This window comes from Argopecten irradians, unplaced genomic scaffold, assembly GCF_041381155.1.
Source record: "Argopecten irradians isolate NY unplaced genomic scaffold, Ai_NY scaffold_0204, whole genome shotgun sequence".
Taxonomy (NCBI): domain Eukaryota; kingdom Metazoa; phylum Mollusca; class Bivalvia; order Pectinida; family Pectinidae; genus Argopecten; species Argopecten irradians.
Genome location: NW_027187671.1, coordinates 29,696 through 47,912, shown reverse-complemented (window position 1 = coordinate 47,912; position 18,217 = coordinate 29,696). Strand labels below are relative to the sequence as shown.

The following is an 18,217-nucleotide window of genomic DNA, read 5'->3' as shown; positions in this document are numbered from 1 at the left end:
TCAGCATGATTCTACTCAAAGTTACAGAGTTATTGCCCTTTGCACTAATAATTATTTTTGAATCTTGTGAACATGATAACTTGAGTAATACATGTAGACCAACTTTGGAGAGATCTTTGACAAGTTCGAAAATCAGCGTGATTAGACATTAACTTACAGAGTTATTGCCCTTTGCAATAAAAATTAATAAACATAGTGAACACTTTTAATTGAGTAAATATGCACCGATCTTAATGAAACTTTAAAGGAGACTAACATTAGAAAGATCTCGGACGAGTTCGAAAATCAGCTTGATTCGACTGTAACTTACTAAGTTATTGCCCTTTGCAAAAATAATTGTTATTGGACTTTGTCTTTTTATAGAAACTATCCATTTATTTCTTATTTTCAACTTGTTATACCTACTTAAATGCTTTTTCTCTCTTTCTCAATAACTATTAGCATATGTATAAAAATTGTCTCTATCTAGAATGCAATAATTTTGTGCCAGTCTCGGAAAAGTACATACATTCATGAAAAAATTGTTATCGGCCAATTTACTCCTTTCATAACAATGGTAATGGTATTGCTATTAGAGAACCAACTTGATCAGATAGCCATTGTGTTTCAGTACTTTCAGTACTTTGATTATTTTACATGGCCTAATATCATGTTTTATTAATAATAGAGAAACTTTGTATTGTACTTTTATTGATTTTTCGAAGGCCTTTGATTATCTTGGGTTGGAGAAATACTCGGGTTTTGTTTAATGTTATATTGAAAAATTGGGGCGAAGTTCGTTAGATGCTGAGTGAAGTAGTCAAGTCAATGAATCAATCAGTTAAATGCTATGGTGAAAGTTAATAATAGAACTTCCTGGGAATTGAAGTTCATATGTTAACCGAGGGGAACAAACAATCCAGGAATAGTATCGTGAGTCCCACCTATTTTCCACTTTCTCTCTGCAAAGTATGAAAAATGATCGTAGAAGAAGATCTTATTTTAAAAGGAATTTGAAAGGGTTTCAATAAAATTTTTATGAAAATTATTTAAATTAACATTATTCAGCATGACAATCACTGTTGAATGGCCGTGCACAAGTACAGGATTCTAAAAAATGGGTCGTGTGAAATTCTGCACGGTTATAGTGGATAGATGGACAATTAAAAGTATATGTTGAGAAAACCAAGGTCATGATTTTCAGAAACGGTGGTCGATTACCAGAAGATTTAAAATTCTATTTGGGTGAGGATGAGGTGCAGATAGTTAAAAAGTTTTCTTTTTTGGGCTTAGTACTCTCATCCAGTGGGTCATTTTCCGATGCCCAATCAACTCTAGCAGGACAAGGAAATAAATCACTTTTTCAGCTGGAAAAACAATTGCAAAAATTTATTAACCTTTCACCTAAACATGCATATAATTTATTTGAAAAATTAGTATAGTTATGTCCCGTAATGAGTTATGGGTGTGAAGTGTGGGGTTTTCACTCTGGGTTGGCAGTAGAAAAGGTTCATTTAAGGTTTTGTAAAAGACTGCTTGGAGTGAAAACTTCGACACAGAACAACTTTATTTACGGAGAAATAGGATGTTTGCCACTAAAACTCAAGAGATATTTTAAGATAATTAAGTATTGGCTACAGATTGTCCATCATAAGAGAAAAATGTATTGGTGAAGTCAGTCTATGATGAACTTTACCAACAAGCTGAATCATATAGAATAATTAACTGGGCAAAATTAGTAAAACAATTATTATGTACGTATGGTTTTGGTTATGTTTGGTTAGAACAACAAGTTGGAAACGAAAAGGTTTTTTTTAGAGTTATTCCAAACTAGAGTTAAAGATATTTTTATACAAAACTGGCATAGTGAGCTGGTAGATTCGCCAAGGGCAAGATGTTATTTATTGTTTACAAATGAATTTGGATATAAGAGTTATCTCGATACTGTAAATATTGAAAAATATAGAAAAGCTCTAACAAAGATTAGAACATCATCACATAGATTGTACATAGAAACACTGGTCGGTGGCACAAGCCTAATCCAATTCCAGTCGATTTGAGATATTGTTTTAATTGTGCAAAAATTGAAGATGAATATCATTTTATCTTGGAATGTCCTATTTATGTAGATATTAGATCTATGGCATGTGAAACGTTGCAATATTCATTAAATTTATATTTTTGTTCTAAAAAATAAATATTTGTTCTTAAAAAAATAAATATTTGTTCAATAATACAAAATATATATTCAAAAAATAAATATATGTTCATAAAGAATAAATATTTATTCAAAAATTGAAATATATGTTCATAAAAAAATATATTTATTCAAAAAAATAAATATATGTTCATAAAAAATAAAAATATGTCCATAAAAAATAAATATTTATTCAAAAAATTAAATATATGTTCATAAAAATAAATATATGTTCATAAAAAATAAATATATGGTCAAAAAATAAATATATGTTCATAAAAAGTAAATATATGGTCAAGAAAAATAAAAATATTTGTTCAATCTGTATTTAGGATTATTGAACATATATTTATACATTCAATGTGCCAAAATAAATATATGTTCATAAATGTTGCATTGTGGGACAGTATGTAATGACACCAAGGGCTTTCGTTACGGCGTATTTGATTGGATAAATGAAAACGAAAGTAGTCTTGATCATGGAAGTGTTTGTTTTCAAATGAAGGCTGCAGACGATTTGACGATGGAAGTGGAAATGCTATTTGTTTTGGTGAGTAAACTAAGTAATACCTACGTGTACATCTCAATTAAATGTAACTGTGTGACAGGGCACATCGTTTGCAATTGGCGTCCGACCAGAAACATATATAACGTTACGTAACCTCCCGTCAAATAGTTCAATAAACCACAACATGTCATGTAAGACCAAGACCGTTTTCGTTTATTCGGAGCAACCAGTTCGACCGTTTGTTATTGTCATTATCTAAAATGTAAATCCTGACGGACCTGCAGTTTTTTTTCTGACCGAAGGGTCAGGATGACCTATATAGTCATCATGCACCGTCCGTCGGCGTCCGCCGTGCGTAAACTATTCATTCAAACGACTTCTTCTCAATAACCGTAAGGCCTAAAGTACTCATATTTGGCCTGTAGCATGCTGGGATGAAGAACTACCAAAGTTGTGAAAATGAATGACCTTGACCTACTTTCAAGGTCAAAGGAGTCAAATAGGCTAAAATCTTTGAACAACTTCTTCTCAATAACCGTAAGGCCCAGAGTACTCTTATTTGGCCTGTAGCATGCTGGAATGAAGGCTACCAAAGCTGTGAAAATGAATGACCTTGACCTTCTTTTAAGGTCACAGGGGTCTATTTGGCTAATATATATTAAGTACTTCTTCAAACTAGCCGAAAGGCCCAGTGTATTCATCTTTAGCCAGTAGCATGATGAGATAACGGACACGGGGGTCAAATATTCTAAAATCTTGAATTTTGAATTTCTTATCAAGTTCTTGCCAGTGTAATTTAGCTGACACTTGCATGAAATGAGCCTGACATGGTCCCGACCAAGTGTTGTTATATTTTAATGTTGATCCGAAATCCAAGATGGCCACCACACCTGCCATCTTGAAAATATATTTTGAACTTCTTCTATTGTTCTAAGTTTGGCTGAAACTTGCATGAAATGATCCTTACATTGTCCCGACAAAGTGTTTTTATTTTTTAACCATGACACCATATCTAATTAATTTCCTATACGGCTATTGCCAAGGTAGTCCGAAGACCGTTAAGGCCCTTGGGCCTTTTGTTTTTATACAGGCCTGTGAGGGCTTTGTTAAGGCTCGTCTGAAAACAATATCAGATTAGCAGGTCCCTCTGAAATTCATAAACGAACGTAGCCTAGGTCAAAAACACTCAAACCGTATAATCGAAAACGGCCAATGACTTTGAAGGTTCATAGGTATTGTGATTTTTAACCCTGCTCAGGGGCTTGTACCTTTGACAGTTGAGAAAACAATACACTGCAGCTTTCTTAAAACTTGTATTTCTGAGAGTTTTTCTTAAATTGCGGGGAAAATATTAACATAAAATTGGGAAAATGCAGCAAATATTCAGCCACAGAGCCTAGTTTCTAATGATTAGATATATATATATAAGATAGGTCACGTCTATTTACATACATTACACAAATGTGAATAGATGTGACCTATCTTATATATATATATCATCATTAGGAACGAGGCCCTGTGTTCGGACAGAGAATTGTAAATAGTGTTACGGTTGCCTTCTAGCTTCGTGCTAGGGTGAATTTCCCTTTAGCTCAGTCAATAGAGTGGCGGACCAGTAAGTCTGGGGTCGCGGGTTTGAGTCTGGCTGGCGGCACACTACTCTGCGCCCTGTTACATTTTGTGCCGTAGACCACTCCATATGAGATTGAGAGCCTTTTTTGGAGAGAGAACCTGGGTTGTTCTGTGTTCGGGGGTGAACACGTTTGAAGGGGGGAGTATTAGTGTTGTAAATAGTGATATCGTCGCCTTCTAGTTCGCGCTAGGGGGAATTTCCCTTTAGCTCAGTCGGTAGAGTGGTGGACCAGTAAGTCAGAGGTCGAAGGTTCGAGCCCATCTGGCGGCACACTACTCTCGCCCTGTTACATTAGTATGTAAATAAACGTGACCTATCCTATATATATCGCATCATTAGGAACGAGGCCCTGTGATTCAGCCATAAATGTACATAAAAATCCCTGCTATTTGTTATATAGTATTATATTTTGTAAACAGTGGTAATATTTGCATTATCCGAATATACAACTTTGAATAAATTTCTTGAATCTTTCATTTTGAATATATATTTGGTAGAGTATATTTATCAAAATTAGTATATGTGTTGATATTCTATATTTTGTAGATCTCCTAATAGAAATTGTGACAGACATGAAAGAAAACACAGAAAATTGGCTGAACCTTTTCCTTAAATTTGCAAGCAGAAGACTATCAAGATTTTAGAGATTGTCAGAAACACTTATCTGTTTCTGGAGACAAGCGTGCAGAAACTACGCTCAGCTTATTTTCGGAAGCAGTAGAGAGGTATGGATTACCATCAAGGATATCAACGTAAGAGGTGATCGTTGAGTGGAAAATGTGCTAGTGGAAGAGTTTATGGAAAACTAAAGAGGATCGAACCGAGGCAGTTATATTGGAGGAAGATCAATACACAACTGAACAGTCGCAATAAACGACTATGGAGGGATGTTTATTATTCAGTGATAAAAACTTTTTATAGCCTTTTTTTATAACAATGTTTTTAGAATATGCAAATGTTTTAGAATGTCGAGAATGAAAATGATCTTTTCTGTCTCCATTATGTCTTACCATGGATTAATGCTGCTCCAGCCTCTCGGTTAATTTTCTGAAGCCTACAGTCAACATAGTATTAGAACAAAACATGGTGAACGTTGGAGTCCGTACATAATGTGGATGAATATATTGATTAAACTTACATAGACAGAACAGTGTTGCTGTAAGAGATGTCATGAAGTCAGCTAACATTCAATCATTTGGAATAGACCCCTTTGAAGTGTACACCAATAATGGAGACATGCTTCCACCACATTTTCCAGAAGTGGAATTACAGTTACCTACAGGTAGACAAAGAGAGGAAATCCTCAATGACTTGAGAACAAATGTTAATCCAATGAGCAACGGTCCAGAGTTTGGCATAGATATTTACCTAATTGTCAGACAATATCTTCTTTCCTTGCAGCAGTTGGTGTAATGATTTTTTTATAGCCTTGCAAAATTGTAGTGTTTGGTTGTACTGAAGAATTGTTACTCTTTTTTTGAGAGATACTGTAAGGAAGTAATGTTTTTAAACAACAGGAATAAAGCTATTGTGGCAGGGTAATTAATTATGTAATTAATTAAGTAACTAATTAGTTATGTAATTAGTATTAGTGTATTTATGTATGGTTATAAATTAAGATGCACCCCCTGCTTGTCCCAATACTGTCTATATGTCACCGTCTTGTTTACCTGTATACCTGTATGTTACCTGGAATGAGTGAGTGCATGGATGGATGCATGAGTGCATTATTTAATTATAGGTGAGGGTAGGTACCAGTCAGTTGACTCACCTGGCTAGTCAGCTGATTGATTTTATTGGGTAATAGATATAATAATGTGTTATTTTATTGGTCAAACTTTCCTTCCAAATTTCTATCTTTGGAGCACTTTCCTTTGTCTGTGGACAGTTCACAGAAAGGTTTTAATGAGAGCATGCAGTTGTGTTTTTGGTCTAGCTCTTAGACCTTTTGACTGTTTTGTGGAATTGGAATATAATTCTTCTACTTCTGTAAGTCATCTTTTTATATTTCTTAGCAATATTGTATATCCTGTGCAATGTTCATAAAGAAAACTATGTATATTTATTTGTCTTATTTTGGTAAAATTATCAGAATGTATTTTTGAACAAGTTAAATTAACTTGAAAGTGTAAAAGTATAAGTATATATTTGAATTTAAGTGTAATTGTCTATTTATATGGACCATTTGATGTAAAGGAGTATATATTTGGATCTCTAGCATTATTAGTATAGAGATCGAAAACTAGTGTTTTATATGAAGATGTTATATTAGTTTAGACCTTTTTGTAACATTATGTATTTTATTCATGTACGTGTTTTATATGAAGATGTTATATTAGTTTAGACCTTTTTGTAACATTATGTATTTTATTCATGTACAATGTATAGGACCCTTGGTCGAAATGAAACAGATAAAGTGTATGTAATGCATTGATAGTGTATTATGTTGTAGTGTCTAAGTGGGTAGATTATCTCCCCTTAGACTAGAGTATTTTATTGTATAGTTGTAAAGGGGCGAATTGTCTCACCCTGATATAGCATAGTATAGAGAAGACATTGTCTCCGGGAAAATATTGTCTCCCCTTGTTTTATCATAATATCTATTACATGTATTATAAATGGTTCATAAATGTCTTGTTCTACAGTTACTTATAATATAACTGTATTACTGTATTACTGTATGTTAAATAGATATTTCACATCTGATGCTAATTTACTGTAGGCTACTTAGGGATCTTGTATGTATGGATGGATGTATGATTAGTATGAATGTTATTATGTATTATTGCATTGTGAACATGTATTTAATGAGCTTGTTTTATTTTGTTACAGACATACACACTTACATGTATTGTCAATAAACCATCATGACTTAGAAGACGGATTGTGTCCTCTATTACATCCCACACTCCCACCTTCATCTGGGACTTAACCAAACCCAGTTACACTATAACTGTGGACAGCAGTATACCTGATGAAGTTTAATCAATTATTAAAGCATTCATTACTAAAGTCTATAATTAAAGAATTTCATGTGAAATGTTAAATGAATAAACAATCTAAGTAATTTGAAATAGTACACAGTAAAGGACTGTTAATAATGTTTGTTGCTAAAATTTACCCTTTCAGATTCATATCCTTTCAGATTCATATTTCGATTTTCAGATATAGACACATCTATTATGTGAGAAAATTTAAAGTTTGCATTAACTTGAAAGTTTTCTGATATTTTTAGCCTACTATTATATATTTATGAATTTGCCTTAATAATGGAGGAAATATACAATTTTGTTTTTCTCTTTGTTCAAGTTTTAGAAAGCCCATTCACTTTATTGACTGATCAGGAGTTTTAAGCAAAATGTCCGACACTCAACCATTTTGAATTTTGACATTGACAGTTTATCACCTTTCATGTTTTATTGATCTTTCTCAAATTTCATATGAAGGTTACCTTCTGTCCCTGGTTTATGTACCAGAAGAGTCACATTAGCTTATTCAGGACTTGAATTGTAATTTTTCTTGTCACTTGCTAAAAAATGCAAGTGCCCTAAATTTGTAAAAAAAAATATCATTTTACTTATAATTTAATATCCGTATTAAAATTACAGTTTTGTATTACAGATGTATATCAAAGAACTTATTTTTGCATGATTATGCGAGGTGTATAGGTACCAGGGTACATGTTTATCAACAACATTATAGTAAGAACTGTGTCCTTATATTTTCCATTAAAACAAATTTTCCACAATCATTTAATATCATTTTTAGTCCTTAAGCCTTGCAAGCAACACCTATTATGCTGAGCGTTAAGAAGGAGTAGTACCAGATTTACAGACTTTAGTACCGCGGTGGCCGAGTGGTTAAGATGTACCGACATATTATCACATGCCCTCCACCTCTGGGTTGCGAGTTCGAATCCCATGTGGGGCAGTTGCCAAGTACTGGCCGCTGGTCGGTGGTTTTTCTCCGGGTACTCCGGCTTTCCTCCACCAACAAACCTGGCACGTCCTTAAAAGACCCTGGCTGTTAATAGGACGTTAAACTAATCAAACTAAAAAATTGGTACGTCTCTGACAGGGGACAGAACCCAAATTCTAGCTTCCTCACAAGGGCGAACACTCTAGATCTACCAAAGGCCAAACGTGAGGCAGTGCATTATTCAGCATACTACTAGCCATATATCACATTTTTTTTCTGTCATAGTTATGGAGATGTTGCAATTGATGGACGACATACTACAGCACATGCTTTTCTTATAGTTACAATTATGTATTAAGCTAAAATTTGTAATTTGCATACTTTAAGAAATATCGTTTTATAAAGGAATGCAAACACAAGTATAAACTGACTATGAAAATCTTTATTTATGAAATCAAAGGAAGGAATTATAAATCTTATTTTGTAATCCAATCTCCACCCTAACACAGTAAATGCAGTTGTACATAGCTCATTTCATTAAACAACTTGAATACATGTGCTCACAAAATAATACCATTTATAACATAACAGAATTTACTCCAAATATTGTGATCTTTTGATTTTTTTCAATATCCAAAGTCATAGGAAAACAAGTTATACATGTATTTATAGTTTTGCTCCTCATGACATTACATCTACCATGCTATGAAAGCTGCTTTGAGGATGAAGATGTGCTGTAAATAATTACAGGCACAGAGGCTGAATGGTCATGTGACTATTGGTACAATACAACACACCAAATTGGATGAAAATGCCTACCTCTTCTGCAACTTACAATTTACAATTAAGACTCATTGTATATAACAAGAGGCCCATGGGTCTTAACGGTTATCTGACTATTGGCAGGATAAACCACACCTCAAAGAAAATAGTAGTGGTAAAACAAATTGAGGCAATACAAAACACTCTTTTAACAAAAGAAGTTCATTTTCTGATACATTTGATGAATTAGACCTTGAATGAAGGTCAAGGTCACTAATTTAAAACAAGAGGCTAATTTGGCCTTGATGGTCATCTGACTATTGGCACAATACAACACCTCAAAGAATATAGTAGTGACAAACAAGGCAATGCAACAAACTCTTTAATAGAAGAAGTTCAGTTTCTGATATATTTGATGAAAATTTTTTTACCTTGAATGAAGGTCAAGGTCTATATCTTTAATATACATGTTAGCCCTTCATACAAACAAGCCACAAGTCCAATAACAGGTCTCAAGGACTCTTAGCTATACACAAGTTGTTTAAAGATTTAAGCCTATTTAACCCCTGTGACCTTGAATGAAGGTCTAGGTCATTCATTTGAACAGACTTGGTAGCTCTTCATCCCAGCATGTCACATGCCCAATATCAGGACTCTAGGCCTCTTAGTTATTCAGAAAAAGTTGTTTAAAGATTTTAGCCTATTTGACCCCCTGTGACCCTGAATGAAGAAAATATTACTAAATTGATTGAATTGACCGTTATTAAAAATATTCTATTTTTGTTTTTATTTCATGAAATTTCATGTAAATGGTATTGCTTCATGAAACTTTATTATAACAGTCCATTTGAAATGTGTCACATTATTAAAAATTGATTTTATAACAAAAGTATTATTTGTTACAGGAATGACATGCTCAAACTGATTTAATTTTCCCAAATCCTTGGCATTCTTTCAATGCTCTCATCATAAGATGTTTCAGTTGATCTACATCATAATCCCTGGGAATATGAAAGTTCAATGTGCAAGTTGTCAGTTGATGTTTAAGGTAATCTGAAAACAGGTGGTTCTAAGAGTAGTGGAATTTTGTTGAGAAGCCTGCAGGAAGTATCTCATCCGCTCCAGTTATAAATGTGAGTAGTTCTCCAAATGTGATGTCAACTGAAATGGGGAAAAAAATCATACAAAAAATGGATGTTTTGGAAATAAATCTGGTTCTCAATATAAACACTCAACACTTAACCAACATGCGAATACAGGGTTTTCGAGATCCCAAAACGACGCGAGTAAAGTACAATTTACCGTTCATTACTCACAACATCGCGAAACTCATGATATCATAATAACCGGATGCTGGGACTAATCCACAGTAAATTGTACTTTACTCACATTGTTTTGAAGTCTCGTAAGCCCCGTATTGGTATACGCTTCTATAGTCATTACATAATTGACGGATCGCAAGCTGTCAATCAAACCGCACATGACTTTGTATTGTGTGTGCTATGATGTTTGCTCCGACATTGAATAGAAACACGTGCGTTTGTGAGCACGAGGCGTAGCTATATTACACCTGGCGATCGGTCAATTGCTTTTAGATGCTCATCTACCGTAAAGATATTTTATCTAACTTACATGTATTAAATCTTAACCTCCAATGCTTTATGCAAAATTATTAAACATTTTATAGTACTATATTAAATTTATCACAAAACAAGCTTACAATAAGTGTTGCAAGCAACACATGTACCCTGCCATTAATTAAATTTATGAAGTTTGAACAAATTCTGTTGTTGTGTTCTCAAGTTATTGTCCCGAAAATAAATTTGTGAAACTTTCTAATTAAATTTTAGTAACTTGATCAAGCAAACTTATTTTATCTAAAATAATGATAAATTAAATGAAGCTTTTTACAATTGGGATATGCCATATATACCTATACAATGTAAGTCCACCGTAGTTCATCTCCAGTTCTCCGCTGAACTTTACTACAATTTGCAAACCATTGAAAACACTACCAAGAATGTTCTAAGTTTTACTGTTATTTCTTGTTTGTCGAACATGTGGATCCTGCCTTTCAATTCGTTTATACCTGCTTCAATGCCTTTGGAAGGAATACTGGGTTTATTTCTGTAAAATAAAATTGGAGCATAAATAGTTGGATAACAAAGTCTCTTAAACATTCATCAACATCCTAAAAAATGTTTTAACTCTATGATCAATTACTTGTATACTAGCTGTAAAGTGAATCTGTGGAGTTAGCTGTACATCAGCAGGGTGGAAATAGGCGGTATAACAGGTTGGGACACTCCCTCAAATACAGGACTATTACTCAAATGCAGGACTATTCTGCGTATATATACGGGAGTGTCCCCAATCTGTATAATGGGGGACTACTGTACTGTACGGTACTTGCTATGACATTGGCCAGAATCGCCGAAAAAGACCGCTTTTTTAGACACCGACCTCTATCCGTCATAACAAGGATTTATAAGTATACGTCCTTGGCAGGGACGTAGGAAGAGGGGGGCAGGGGGGTAATCGCCTCCCCACCCCCGTTACCCAGGACAGGGCCAAACATGTCTTTTTGCCCCCCCCCCCCCATTTTAGCCGACTGAAATGTTCTAAAAATGCACATTTGAAAGAAAAATGGGTCCTCCTGCACATTTTGCATACTTCATTTTAGAAATATGAGTACTCTGGGCCTTACGGTTATTGAGAAGAAGTTGTTCAAAGATTTTAGCCTATTTGACTCCTTTGACCTTGAAAGTAGGTCAAGGTCATTCATTTTCACAACTTTGGTAGTTCTTCATCCCAGCATGCTACAGGCCAAATATGAGTACTTTAGGCCTTACGGTTATTGAGAAGAAGTCGTTTGAATGAATAGTTTACGCACGGCGGACGCCGACGGACGGTGCATGATGACTATAGGTCATCAAAAAAACTGCAGGTCCGTCAGGATTTACATTTTAGATAATGACAATAACAAACGGTCGAACTGGTTGCTCCGAATAAACGAAAACGGTCTTGGTCTTACATGACATGTTGTGGTTTATTGAACTATTTGACGGGAGGTTACGTAACGTTATATATGTTTCTGGTCGGACGCCAATTGCAAACGATGTGCCCTGTCACACAGTTACATTTAATTGAGATGTACACGTAGGTATTACTTAGTTTACTCACCAAAACAAATAGCATTTCCACTTCCATCGTCAAATCGTCTGCAGCCTTCATTTGAAAACAAACACTTCCATGATCAAGACTACTTTCGTTTTCATTTATCCAATCAAATACGCCGTAACGAAAGCCCTTGGTGTCATTACATACTGTCCCACAATGCAACATTTATGAACATATATTTATTTTGGCACATTGAATGTATAAATATATATTCAATAATCCTAAATACAGATTGAACAAATATTTTTATTTTTCTTGACCATATATTTACTTTTTATGAACATGTATTTATTTTTTTGACCATATATATTTTATTTTTTATGAACATATATTTATTTTTATGAACATATATTTAATTTTTTGAATAAATATTTATTTTTTATGAACAGATATTTATTTTTTTGAATAAATATATTTTTTTATGAACATATATTTCAATTTTTGAATAAATATTTATTCTTTATGAACATATATTTATTTTTTGAATGTATATTTTGTATTATTGAACAAATATTTATTTTTTTAAGAACAAATATTTATTTTTTAGAACAAAAATATAAATTTAATGAATATTGCAACGTTTCACATGCCATAGGCAGTCCCGGGATACAGCCGTTTGGACACAAACCAAAATACTTACTATCACATATCAAGCTGAATTCATTAAATTTACTGTGTAATGAAGAGCAGGTTTTCATAAAGAGTTATGATTCAGATTTCGCCCAATGGAATATTGAATTAATAGCAAAACTGTTCAAAGGCAGTTCAAGAGTTAAAACTGACCAATCATAGGCCTGCAGTGATTTCCTTCAAAGATTACAGAGACAGTAGGCCTAACGCCCAATTGAAAGTTTTAAGCCGTACAATCAAATGTTGTTCATTTTATTTTGATTTTTTTTTTGTATCACAAGACCAAACCATATGTACATTGTACCTTCTCACCTGATGTCTCCCACAGAGTCTAATCGATTAATTCAGTTTTCCTAGGAAATATTCCAAGGGTGGCTTTTAAGTGCGATGGTAATATTGTAACCCCATGAGTATTGGGGATAATAGATATATTGTAATCAAAGATAGCAGGACTATTCGTAAGAATAAATCATTCTAAATCATCGTTGCATTTTTTTTTTTTTTTGAATATAACCAATAATCCATACGTCCTTGATATAACTTAATAATATACATTTATCTTACTATCAGTAGACTAGATTTCCATTTGACAGATCATACAGTTAATTTATTTACACATGAAAAACAATCATCATGAGATCGACCAATGACCATATTTGTGTCGAATAGTTCGATGTCCGCATTACATGAAATTAATGTTTCTTAAAAATCTGTTCTAATGAAAAACAAAGCAAATGGGTTTAATTTTAGTCTAGGTCAGCTTAAATTGCTGTAGACAGCAAACTCTATAGAAAACACAATTTTTCATTTGTTTTGATCTTAATTGTTGTAATTAGCTAAAAAAATGACAAAATTTCTTTATTTCCAGAGACATAGAAATCAAGATAATTTATAGTTTTTACTATCCAAATCTCTGTTATTTCTTATAACAAGCACATTTCGATCAAAAATACCATTTTTCAGATTAAAGTGTAATTCTAATGTACTGTTTAAAATTGGATATTTTAACGAAAATTTACATTAAAAATTATTTTGCAGTACATAATATATTATTGCTACCATCCGTAGTTGTACATTGTTGTAGTAACTCAGTAACTGTCCGTACATGGGAGATGCTGAAAACAAAATGTCATGGCTTTACTTAACTTAGGAATATTTGTATTAAAGAAACTTTTATTTTTTTTGTCTCGGAAAGGTAGCCTATTAGTGGCCCTATCTAAACTTTCAAACTACAGAACAATATTTCCTCAAGGTAGCAGCGAATAACAGGCGAGGTATTCCGACTGGCTTTAATTCGACGACGACGACTGCTGGATCGTTATAGTGTTTGTTTCTGAAGGACTTGGTGCAAAAGCGTGTTCCGGAACAACGATTTCAAATATTTGGCGCGAATTTTGCACACGGTTCGTAATTAAAACTGCCAAGGTAAGCAATCCATTTCACAACAAAAAGCATGGCGGACGAACGCGATCTTCCTTTCAAGTGCGAGTATGCAAAGAAGTGGCCGATCGTCGTGTAAGGCATGTTCTGGGTCGATCGCCAAAGATTTCACTACGTTTGGCCATCATGGTTCAGTGCTTATATCTTAAAACAATGACACATTGCTTATCAATGAAATCATAGGCTCAATACAGCCTGTGGGTAAGTTGTAATGTTTTGGATTATAACAGCGAGAAGGATTTGTCACATACACAGGAGTTTTGACGTTCTGTCAATAGTAAATAAATAATTTAGAAATACCCCTTTATAACTTATATAAATAAAAGTTTTTTATTTTAATATATATGTATAATATAATATTATTGACAGAACGTCAAACTCCTGTGGTCACTGTAAGGGTCCCTTTACACTACTATCAACTAACAATTTACATGTTACCCAGATTGGCACACGTTTTTTCTTATTTTTTAAGCATCTATTTTTCAGATTGTAAAATAATTCCAATTTTTGTACCAATCTTACAAATAGAGCCTATCATCTGTCTGTTGGTCTATGTTTGGAATTCTTTCTGCACGTGTTTCCATAAATAGCATCCTTGGATACAGGTCTGGAACGCACCTGCTATCAACCAGGTGCGGGTACCCAGATTGGCACACCCAGGTAAAAACAGTGAGCATAGAAAAATCTCGGAATATTTCAAATATGATTTGACTTATATTGAAACTACAATACAAAAATCAACAATTAATGCCATTGAACACTTTTCTCCTTATGTATTATTTGGATGATTTACGTGAAAATCAATGTAGTCATTACGCAGGTAAAATTTCATCTTTATGGTTATCACTTACCTTCCTTACATATTTTTTACGACAATATTTAAGCATATTTTGCCCTTTTAAGCTTTGTGTGTGTTTTATTGTTAAATAAACATATAAATGGCATAAGGGAAGTAACTCTTGGATGTATAAGTGTTATTCGAGCGCACCTTTGTTTCATTTCGCATGCGCACATTATCGCAGATGAAAAAATCTCCATACTAGAAAATCAACATTTACTGAGGATTAAAAAGCTCTGAACTATGAAACTACTTAGTAACTGACAACTAAATTGATTAAATTTGTGTTCTAGACATAGTTTATACTATTTCCACACTTTTTAGAGCAGACTATTGAGCGAAAAGTGGAAAACTAGAGTCATCGCACGGGGCAATATTTACCGTAACACTTGATTTTAGGTATTTTCTCAAGTTTATAGCTGAACAAAATCCCTCCTAGCTATGGTCATGTGGAAATATCACCATTAAAGTATTCCATGATGATCAGGGAATAATTATAGCAACAGCTGAAAGAAAATTTCCAAAGTAAATTAAAAACGGAAGCAAATATTATCAAAAAGTGTGCCATTTTGGGTAGCGTGCCAATTTGGGTAACATGACGTTACAGGTTGGGCACATGTAAATTTAGTGCTATTAACTATTTATAGCTATAATTGCTATTTATAGCTATACAAAACTGACGGTTATCAACATTTTTGAAGATAGAAATGCTTCCGCGCTCAAAACCGACGCCTGAAACTTCAAACTTGCAGTGGTTGTTTATTATGATTATTCAAACTTATAAGCCCATTCATACAGTAATAATTGACGTCACAATGGCCAGTTAAGCTCCGCCCACTGGTGGTCTAATTTTGGTGGTTTGGCTAGCTCTTTGTATTACTGTACAGTGTAAATTTTTAATTAATGATTTCTTCCTTATTTTCGGACCGATCCTTAAATGTCTTACACCAAAATGGAGATGGGATTATTCCCTTTCCAATGATGTCTTCCAATTTTCGCTGACATTTCTGTGTCGGTAGTAATCAACTTACCTGTACTTTTCTCACTATATGTCTACTAAACCCAAGCAAATTTAGACCGCCAGTGGGTGTGGCCTAATCTTTTGTTCTGACCAGTGTGACGTCTGCCTGAATGGCCTTATTCAAAGCAGTTTTGTTTAGCTATAATTAAGCTAATTAAGTTAATTATTGCTCTATTGTTTCGAATGAAAAGTAGTTGCATAGTGTTCAAATTATCCTTATACACATTCCCTGCAAGTTTCAGGAGTCGGTTTTGAGCACAAGCATTTTCATCTCCAGAAATGTTTTTTTTTGCTAGTTTTGTATAGCTATATATCGCTATAATAGCAATAAATTTACATGTGCCCAACCTGACTATTTTTCTCAACAAATACTTGTCTTATAGTCAAAAGAAACACCAATGTCAAGCAAGAATTTTAAGAAATGTCTTAAAGGGTTTATGACAAAAAGTGATATAAGTTGTATATAGATTGACCCTCCTGTAAGTTCACCGAAATATTCAACTCCATGGGGATGGCAAATACACACACCGAGACACCAGGCTAGACATACGTCCATGTGGGCAGCTGACCAATATGCAAAAATTAATTGCGACAACGAGGCTGTCAGCCAGCATGCCGTCACTGTAATCCAATGATATCAGACGCCGGTATTGAGAAACTTTTGATGGGCAATGCCGACGTCTAATCTGGGAAGCCTATACGAGTCTTCACAAGTTCCACTGTTGAAATTGAGCGGAAGTTTGACACTTAATTACAGAGTGAAAACTTATCAGAATGTTATAAAACATGCATAGCGTGAATAAGCAGTTATCCATGCATGAACACGTCCAGCTATAATAAGTGATATGACAAAATATATATCCACAGAATAATCACACATTTTGAAGGTGACCTATAGCAATTATGTCCAGCGCTGTACAATATACTATAGGTTAAATCATTTTCCAATTTCGTCACTTCCGGTTTATCAAAATATAGCATGGTGTAAGAAGTGGAAAGATAGATAACAATGCCGCGCTTAACCAGTATATTGGTATATTGCAATGCACCATAAAAAAAATACATGGATACAGTTCATCTGTACCGGATTTTTACAATTTTTTTTCTTAGTATCATAATTTCATTGATTTGATATAATTAAAATGTCATGCCATAAAAACAACAAACCAGCAAGTCATATTTGTTTTCCTTTCCGTTAATATGAAGCCATGTATCGCTTTCAATATTATTGGATTCTGATATGTCTGTCAATTGTTTGTAGCTAACGTCTATAATTTTCAAGTGATTAAAACATTTGTATGACATTGAATATAAACAATATAGCATTAAGCTAGTTTCTGAAATATTATCAAGCTGATTTGCTGTATCGATCAACAATACCGGAAGAATTCTCGAAACACATTAAAGACCCGAAGAACGGATAGCTTCATCACCCGCCGCCATTTTCGAATTCCTGCTCATGTGTCAAAACATCAAGTCGATTGGTCCTTTGAAGTTTAATCACGATCATTAGCTTATTTTGCCAGGACAAATGTATGTAAATCTATTCGTTATTTAGGTTCAAAATAGATATGTTAATATTTGCAGACACTGTCATTGAGGTTGCAATGGTCTGTAGCGTAGCTTTAAATAGAACCTCACATTGGAGCATGTGAAGGGTCAGGATGACCCTTAGTCATCATGTTTCGTCCGTCGTCGTCTGCTGTGCGTTAACTTTTCACATTTTGAACTTCTTCTCAAGTTCTACCAGTGTGATTTGGTTGAAACTTGCCTGAAATGATCCTGACATGGTCCCGATAAAGTGTTGTTATTTTTCGGGTCAATCCAAAATCAAAGATGGCCGCCACAGCTGCCATTTTGAAAACACATTTTGAACTTCTTCTCAAGTTCTACCGGTGCGATTTTGCTGAAACTTGCATGAGATGATCCTGACAGAGTCCCGACAAAGTGTTGTTACATCTCTGGTTGATCCCAAATCGAAGATGGCTACCATGACACTATATCTAATTAATTTCCTATATGATTATTACCAAGGTAGTCAGATGACCGTTAAGGCCCTTGGGCCTCTTGTTGTTACTCAGCAACACAATTAAAAAGAATTAATAACAATG

At 34.0% G+C, this 18,217-nt stretch overlaps 2 long non-coding RNA genes across 2 annotated transcripts; one reads left to right on the top strand and one right to left on the bottom strand.

Moving 5' to 3' along the window:
- Positions 1-2,002: 2,002 nt before the first annotated feature.
- On the top strand, positions 2,003-7,195 carry LOC138312092 (uncharacterized). Its single transcript, XR_011206853.1, has 2 exons — positions 2,003-2,726; positions 4,864-7,195. It is a non-coding gene; the product is annotated as an uncharacterized lncRNA (long non-coding RNA).
- Positions 7,196-8,657: 1,462 nt separating this feature from the next.
- On the bottom strand, positions 8,658-12,451 carry LOC138312093 (uncharacterized). The gene is made up of 3 exons (XR_011206854.1): positions 12,181-12,451; positions 10,931-11,124; positions 8,658-10,158 (listed from the first exon to the last, which is right to left on the bottom strand). It is a non-coding gene; the product is annotated as an uncharacterized lncRNA (long non-coding RNA).
- Positions 12,452-18,217: the final 5,766 nt, after the last annotated feature.